Source organism: Gossypium hirsutum, chromosome A12, assembly GCF_007990345.1.
Source record: "Gossypium hirsutum isolate 1008001.06 chromosome A12, Gossypium_hirsutum_v2.1, whole genome shotgun sequence".
NCBI lineage: Eukaryota > Viridiplantae > Streptophyta > Magnoliopsida > Malvales > Malvaceae > Gossypium > Gossypium hirsutum.
Window position 1 is genome coordinate 54,172,108 of NC_053435.1, and position 8,289 is coordinate 54,180,396.

At 40.8% G+C, this 8,289-nt stretch overlaps 1 non-coding gene across 1 annotated transcript; it reads right to left on the reverse strand.

Annotated features, from left to right (window-relative positions):
• Positions 1-7,590: 7,590 nt before the first annotated feature.
• LOC121212110 (small nucleolar RNA R71) lies at positions 7,591-7,697 on the reverse strand. The gene has a single exon (XR_005907319.1). It is a non-coding gene; the product is annotated as a small nucleolar RNA R71 (small nucleolar RNA).
• Positions 7,698-8,289: the final 592 nt, after the last annotated feature.

Consider the following 8,289-nt stretch of genomic DNA (forward strand, 5'->3'; position numbering starts at 1 on the left):
GATCTGTGGCTGCTTTCAGACTTTCACGGATTACCTTTACTTTCTGTTCGGCATCTTTAATCAAATCAACTCCGAAAATTTTACTTTCACGCATCTGCAGCATATCTCGAGTATATCGAATTATCCGCTGATGGACAGATGTCGGGTTGGGGATTGGAAAAAAGCGGTTGCTTAAAATGCAGCTTGGTACCCAAAGCTTCTTGCAATTTTCTTCCAAAATACGAGGTTGAATCCTCGGATCTCTATCGACACGATAGAAATAGTACTCATGTAATCTCACAATCTGAGAAACACAATTCGGTAGTTTATCAATGAAAATCCGTACGCCGGGGATAAAGTGAGCCATTTAGTCAGCCTATCAACAACACCCCAAATCGCATCCTTCTTACTTGCGGACAATGGCAGTCCCCGGACCCAAAGTCATTGTGATCGGTCCCATTTGGCTTAACGTTCAGGAATTCATCGAATGTCGAACATTCCTGGAACAACACGAACTTTCTAAACCCTCAACAAACGCTCATCACCAATCACACTAACTCCGATTCCTGTTGGAACCACTCAGTCGTGCACCATTCACATCGACTTCCTGAGCTTCAAGAATTTGATGACTCAATAATGGTTTTGGCTTTTAATTCAGCTACTAACACATTGTCAGATAGAACAGACAAGTGTACATTCATCGCTCGCAAAGCAAACAGTGATTTCCAGGCTTAAGGCGTCCGCAACCACATTAGCCTTTCCCGGGTGGTAATCATGACAAGCTCGTAATCTTTCAACAACTCAAGCCAACGTCTTTGTCGCAGATTCAAGTCTCGTTGAGTCATCAAATATTTGAGACTTTTGTGATCCGAAAACACATGGCACTTCTCACCAAACAAATAATGTCGCCATATTTTCAATGCAAACACAATGGCGGCTAGTTCGAGGTCATGGGTCGGATAATTTCTCTCGTGTGGCTTTAATTATCTTGACGCATAGGCCACAACTCGACCTTCTTGCATCAATACGCAACCCAACCCAAGTACGGATGCGTCACTATAAATGACAAACTCTTTACCCGATTCGGGTTGCACCAAAATTGGAGCTTCAGTCAAATGAGTTTTCAGTTGATCGAAGCTTTTCTGACATTTCTCCGTCCATTCGAACTTAACATCCTTTGAAGTAGCTTCGTCATTGGTGTGGCTATCATCGAGAAACCTTTGACAAATCGTCGGTAATAACCGGTGAGCCCTAGAAAGCTCCGGACTTCGGTAACATTTCTCGGAGGCTTCCAGTTAAGTATGGCTGAAATTTTGCTCGGGTCAACTCGAATACCCGATGCGGATACCACATGACCCAAGAAGCTAACCTCTCTTAACCAGAACTCACACTTACTGAACTTAGCATATAACTGCTTATCCGCAAAATTTGCAACACTTGCCTCAGATGCTCAGCATGTTCGGTCTCATCTCTTGAATAGACCAAGATGTCATCAATAAACACAACTACGAACCGATCCAAATACGGCCTGAAGATCCGATTCATCAAATCCATAAACACCGCAGGGGCATTAGTGAGCCCGAACGGCATCACTAAGAACTCGTAGTGACCGTACCTCGTTCTGAAAGCAGTTTTGGGTACGTCCGAATCTCGAATCCGCAACTGATAATAACCCGATCTCAAATCTATCTTTGAAAACACTGATGCTCCCTTTAATTGATCGAACAGATCATCAATACGCGGTAACGGATACTTATTCTTTATCGTCACTTATTCAGTTGACGATAGTCAATGCACAACCTCATGGTTCGTCCTTCTTTTCACGAACAATACTGGTGCACCCAAGGTGAGAAACTCGTCGAGCGAAACCTCTATCTGTCAATTCTTGCAACTGAGCTTTCAACTCTTTTAACTCGGTTAGTGCCATACGATACGGAGCGATCAAATTGGCGTAGTTCCAGGTACAAGCTCAATACCAAACTCTACCTCCGAACAGGTGGCAAACCCGGTAACTCTTCAGGAAAAACATCCGGGTATTCACAAACCACCGGCACCGATTCGGGTTTCTTTTCTAACTCCTTGTCATCAAGTACATACGCGAGGTATGCTTCGCACCCTTTCCTTACATATTTCTGGGCCAACATTGCTGATATTACAGCTGGCAACCCCCTTAAGTCCGCAGACTCAACTCGGATTATTTCGTTATTTGCGCACCTCAAATCGATAGTCTTGCTTTTGCAATTCACAACCGCATCATGCGCGGTTAACAATCCAAACCAAGAATAACATCAAACTCGTCGAACGGCAAAAGCATCAAATCGGCCGGAAAACAGGATTCTCGGATTATTAGAGGGCATCTTTTACACACTTTATCAACAAGTACGCATTGACCCAAAGGGTTTGATACTCGAATTACGAGCTCAGTAGACTCAACAGGTAGAGTCTTACTGGTTGCTAAGGTTTCGCATACATATGAATGAGTAGAACCAGGGTCAATCAATGCAATCACATTAGTATCAAAGAGAGTGAAGGTACCAGTGATGACGTCGGGGGAGGATGCCTCCTCTCGTGCGCGAATGGCATATGCTCTAGCAGGAGTACGGTTCTCGGCTCGATCGGCCGTATCAGAGGCCCCCCTCTGACTACCACCCCTGCCTCCTAAAATTCTCGGTGGTCTACCTCTAGATGTCACTCCACTAGGTCTTGCACCTTGAATCTTATTCTTCTCATCCAGCTCCTGCAATCTCTAATGAAGTGGTCCTTCGAACCGCATCCGTAACAGGCCCTGCTAGTAGACTTGCCCCAACATTCACCTAGGTGTCGTCTTCCACATTGGGGACATTCAGGTTTCTCGTGACGATTATTGCCCACACTAGCTACCGAAGTAGCTCGGGAGCCCATCGATGGTCTTGCCCTGATGGAAATTCCCGCAGTCGCCCTCGACTTATTAATGTCCTCCCTGAACTTCTTTACAGCTGAGAACGGAGCTTTACCCGTCGATCTTTTACGATAATCTCTAGCTTCAAATTCAGCCTTCCTCTTCTCCTTTCCAAGTTCTTCCGCCTTGCAGGCTCGTTCGACTAGTGTTACGAATTCTTTTATTTCCAAAATACCCATTAGTAGCTTTAAATCTTCATTCAATCCTTCCTCGAATCTTTTGCACATAGCAACCTCATCAGCTACACACTCCCGGGCATACCTACTGAGTCTTACGAATTCATGTTCGTATTCAGATACAGTCATACGGCCTTGCTTGAGTTCCAAGAACTCCTTACGCTTCTGATCAATGAACCGTTGGCTAATAAATTTCTTTCGGAATTCCGTTTGAAAGAAGTCCCAAGTTACTCGCTCGTTCGAGACTATGGAAATCAAGGTCCTCCACCAATAGTAGGCTGAGTCTCGCAACAAAGATACAGCACATTTTAGACATTCGTCAGGTGTGCATGACAATTCATCGAACACCCGAATGGTGTTATCAAGCCAGAACTCGGCCCTTTCGGCATCATCAGTTACTATGGCCTTGAACTCCTCGGCCCCACGCTTCCTAATCAAGTCTACAGGTGGCTTACTCAGCCTCACAGGATCAGCGACTGATGGCATTACAGGCTCTTGGGGTGGATTATTCAAATTTGGGAATTGTTGGACAGCCGGGTTGGTTCGGGCATATTGCGCGACCCACTCATTCATCATGGTAAAGAAGGCTTGTTTAGCCCCCTCACCTTGATTATTCGCAGATGACTGAGGTTCAACAAGCGGCGTCCCTTGTGCAGGAGCAGCCGCTACGCTCTCAACGTCATCCGCTAGGGTTCTTTCTACACCGGGATCCATTTACTAATCAAAACAAAAACATTTCAACCGTCAGAAGTCATCACCCTTTTAAACATTAACATTAAGGCATGTATAGCTAGACTCATACGTGCTATGGTAGTCCTAGAACTGACTAAACCATAGCTCTGATACCAATCAAATGTAACACCCCGAACCCGAAACCGACACCGGAGTCGAACACGAGGTGTTAACTGACTTTAACCCCTTATAAAATTTATTTTCCAGACACTGCCCAATCTGTGTACTAGTCGTTTTAAAAATCATATCTTGAGTTTCGTAACTCGAAAATCAGTTTCGTAATTTTTCCCAGAAACTAGACTCATGTGCCCATCTATGTATTTTTTTCTAGAATTTTTGGTCGGGCCAATTAGTACAGTTTATTAGTCAAAGTCTCCCATGTTGCAGGGGTCGACTACACTGACCTTTGCCCATTACGACTTGGATATCTCCCTGCACGGGGCTTCAATACTGATGCCGTTTGTTTCTATGAAAACTAGACTCAGAGAGGAATCTATACATATATGGTACGACCCCTAATTATCTCTGGTTAATTTATAATGAATTTCCAAAGTCGGAGCAGGGAATCCAGAAACCGTTCTGGCCCTGTCCCACAAAAATCTGATTATCTCTTAATATACTGCCCATATGATCTTTTCGTTACTTCCTCATGAAAACATACTCGTCGAGCTTCGATTACATAATTTATTCATCAATTAATTCCACTCCTACTATTTTTAGTGATTTTACAATCTCATAACACTGCTGCTGCCAGCATCTGTTACGAAAGTAACTAGGTCCATTTCATGCCTACCCTTGATCCAACTCAATCGAACATTCGTGCCATTTTCGCATGGCTTAAAGTTTACATGCCAAAGTTCAAACACAACGTAATAGCTTATACATGCCAAAATGTTCTTCTAAGCCAACTAAGAAGAAAGTACCAAAACTTGCTATCCGGTGTGATGACTTCGATGACGGCCCGATCACGCAAAAAGAGATGTGTCCAAGAAACCTAGAATAGGTGACAAGGAAACACCGAGTGAGTTTATAACTCAGTAAGTCATAAGCTATGCACTACCATCCATCAATAACATTATCACAAGAGAAAACAAAATGGAACGAGGCTAATTACTCCATCCATTCCGAACCATACCATAGTTCCTCCAACCTATCGATTCAATTTCATATCAATTCATGCATTCACATTCCATATACTCATCAATAGGACATTGAAGCATTTTCATAAATCAATTTATTTTCGTTACAATCAAACGACTAAACGGCCTTTCACCCATCCTACGATAAATTTTATGTACGTGACTTCAAGTATAGTTGTCACATAGGTTCAAACTTACCGAGCTCAACACCAAGTATAAGCATAGCACCTATTAGCCATGTACTCAAGACACTTACCCGATCCGCTGTCCGCGATCGACTCAATAGTGTCGCACACATAGTGTCCATAATGATTCACGAATGCATATTGAGTCCGCACACTCAGTGCTATATAATCAACTCGCACACTTAGTGCTACGTAATTAAATCGCACACTTAGTGCTACATAGTCAAACTCGCACACTTAGTGCCGCATGGTCAATTCGCACACTTAGTGCATCATATTCATTTCGCACACTTAGTGCAACATAGTCAAATCGCACACTTAGTGCTGTACAATTTAATCCCGCGCACTTAGCGCCAATCTCATGGTCATAAATGGTTATACCCGCACGTTTAGTGCCGAGATCAACAACTCAGTACATCTTACCTCTTTTCTTTTCATTCAACAATTTCATCATCACATACGTACATGCATATATATATATGTATATTTATTCATTCCATTCAGCATCAATACATAAACATTATGACCATTTGAAATAATACCAACTACATGCTTAATGACTTACCTTGTGTTGGGTAAGACGGTTCCAACTCGACTACTCAGTGATCTTTTCTTTGCCTTTATCGGATCTAGTTCCCTTTTGCTCTTGAGCTTAAGTTCAACAAAATTTAAAATAGTCATTAATCGACTATTCAAGTATTACTTTCAGAATAATATATATATTGATTTGACCTTCACACACATAGATTATAGTAAGCTTTATAATAGTCAATAAATAACTCATTGGCAAATTTTCATTAATGTTTACAACAAAATCACATATTCACTACGAGCTGTTTTCCTGAGCAGTAGTCGCTAAATTGTTTATAACTGGAGCTACAAAACTCCAAATCACTAGCCGTTAATTTTCCCTGAATATAGACTCGTATATCTTCCATCCATAAAATTTTCAGAATTTTTGGCTTGGCCAATAAATACCAGATTTTTCTTAAAGTTTCCCCTGTTTCACTGTTTGACTATTCTGACCACTCTTCACTACGAATCAAATTTCTCATTTTACAGAATTCAAAATGTGTTGTATTTGATCTCATTTGAAACTAGACTCATTAAGGAGTCTAAGCATATAAATTTTATCTTATAATCATTTTTGTACAATTTATAATGATTTCCTAAAAATAGAACAGGGAATCTAGTAGTCATTTTGACTCAGCCCCACAATACTTCAAATATCTCAAGATCGGTAACTCTTTTGTTTTTATAGTTTCTTTTGTAAGAAAATAGACTCTTCAAGCTTTAATGGCATAATTCACTCAGCTTCTAATTCAACTCCTACAAATTATGGCGATTTTCCAAAATCACCTTACTGCTGCTGTCCCCAAACAGATTATTACCAAATCAAATACTAACATTAGCATTTCACCTTAATAGCTAGCTTACCAAGCCTTAATTTAACATATTAATCTTTAACATATCTTTCACTTTTCATCAACAACTATCAAAAAGCTCAAGCACTCATCAATGGCAAAACACAAAATCATCATCAATCCACAAAATTGAACCATGGGTTTTTAGAACTCAAGTCAACTACTAAAACATGCATGCATCTCAAGAACAACATCAAACATACCTTAGTCTAGCAAACCACCATAGCCGATTTTCTCAAGCTCTTCCCCTTCCTTTCTTTCCTCTATTCGGCCAAAGGTGTTCAAGAATGAACACATTTTTTTTTTGTTTTCTTTCCTCAACTCACGGCAACAAGGGGGGTATGGATGAGACCATTTTTTTTTCATCACCCTTCCTTTTCATTGTTTAATTACCATGCTCTTTATTTTATTTTTCTTAGCATACATCACTAGCATAACATGTTGGTGACATGTTTCCACCCATAGCATGGCCAGCCACTATGCTTTAATTTGGCTAATTTGACATGCAAGGACAAACACTTTCCCACATATATTAATGGGCCACTTGAACACTTGCCTAGCATATTTCTAAATTGTCTCACATAAGTCCCTACTAATAAATTCCACATACACTGACCAAATTAAAGTATGGAACTATCACACAAGCATTTACGCACATCATAAACACAGAATATAATCTTTAATTATTTATAAGACTCGGTTTTGTGGTCCCGAAACCACTTCCCGACTAGGGTCAATTTGGGCTGTCACACTATTCAAATGATACAACAATTTGTTCATTTTGATGGTTTGCAGGATGAGGATCCCAACGCTCATTTAGCCAACTTCTTAGAACTATACGATAAATTTAAAATTAATGGTGTTTCTGATGATATCATACGTCTTCGGTTGTTTCCCTTTTCATTGAGGAACAAAGCTAAACAGTGGTTAAACTCGTTACCACAAGGGTCAATTACTACTTGGGAGCAAATGACCGAAAAATTTTTACTAAAATATTTTCCGCCAGCTAAAACAGCTAAATTACGTAATGATATCTCTTCTTTTGTGCAGATGGATTTAGAAACACTCTACGATGCATGGGAGAGATACAATGACCTTTTGAGAAGATGCTCCCACCATGGGTTACCGCTTTGGCTCCAAGTACAAACATTTCACAATGGTCTGAATCCTTCGACTCGACAAATGGTTGACGCAGCTGCTGGCGGAACCATCAACAATAAAACACCGAAAGATGCCTATGAGTTTATAGAGGAGATGTCACTGAATAACTATCAATGGCAAGTCATGAGAACAAAGCCAAAGAAAACAGCCAGCGTTTATAACGTCGATTCGGTCACCATGCTCTCTAATCAGGTAGAACTCTTAAATAAAAAGATTGATTGTTTTCTTAATTCTTCACAGGTTCACTCAGTAATGTAGTGCGAAGCAAGTGAAAGTGGAACAAACTATTTGGAATACCAGCCTTACGGCCACAAAATGGATAACGAGCAATTAAACTACATGGGTAATAATCCTCGACCTCAAAACAATCCATATAGTAACACTTATAATGCAGGTTGGAGAAACCACACCAATTTCTCGTGGGACAGTCAAGGAAATCAAAGACCACAACATCTTCTGGGCTACCAACAACCACCCTACCAACAGGAAAAGAAGCCAAACCTTGAAGAGATGCTCTCAAAGTTTATATCAGTGTCAGAAACCCGTTTTCAGATC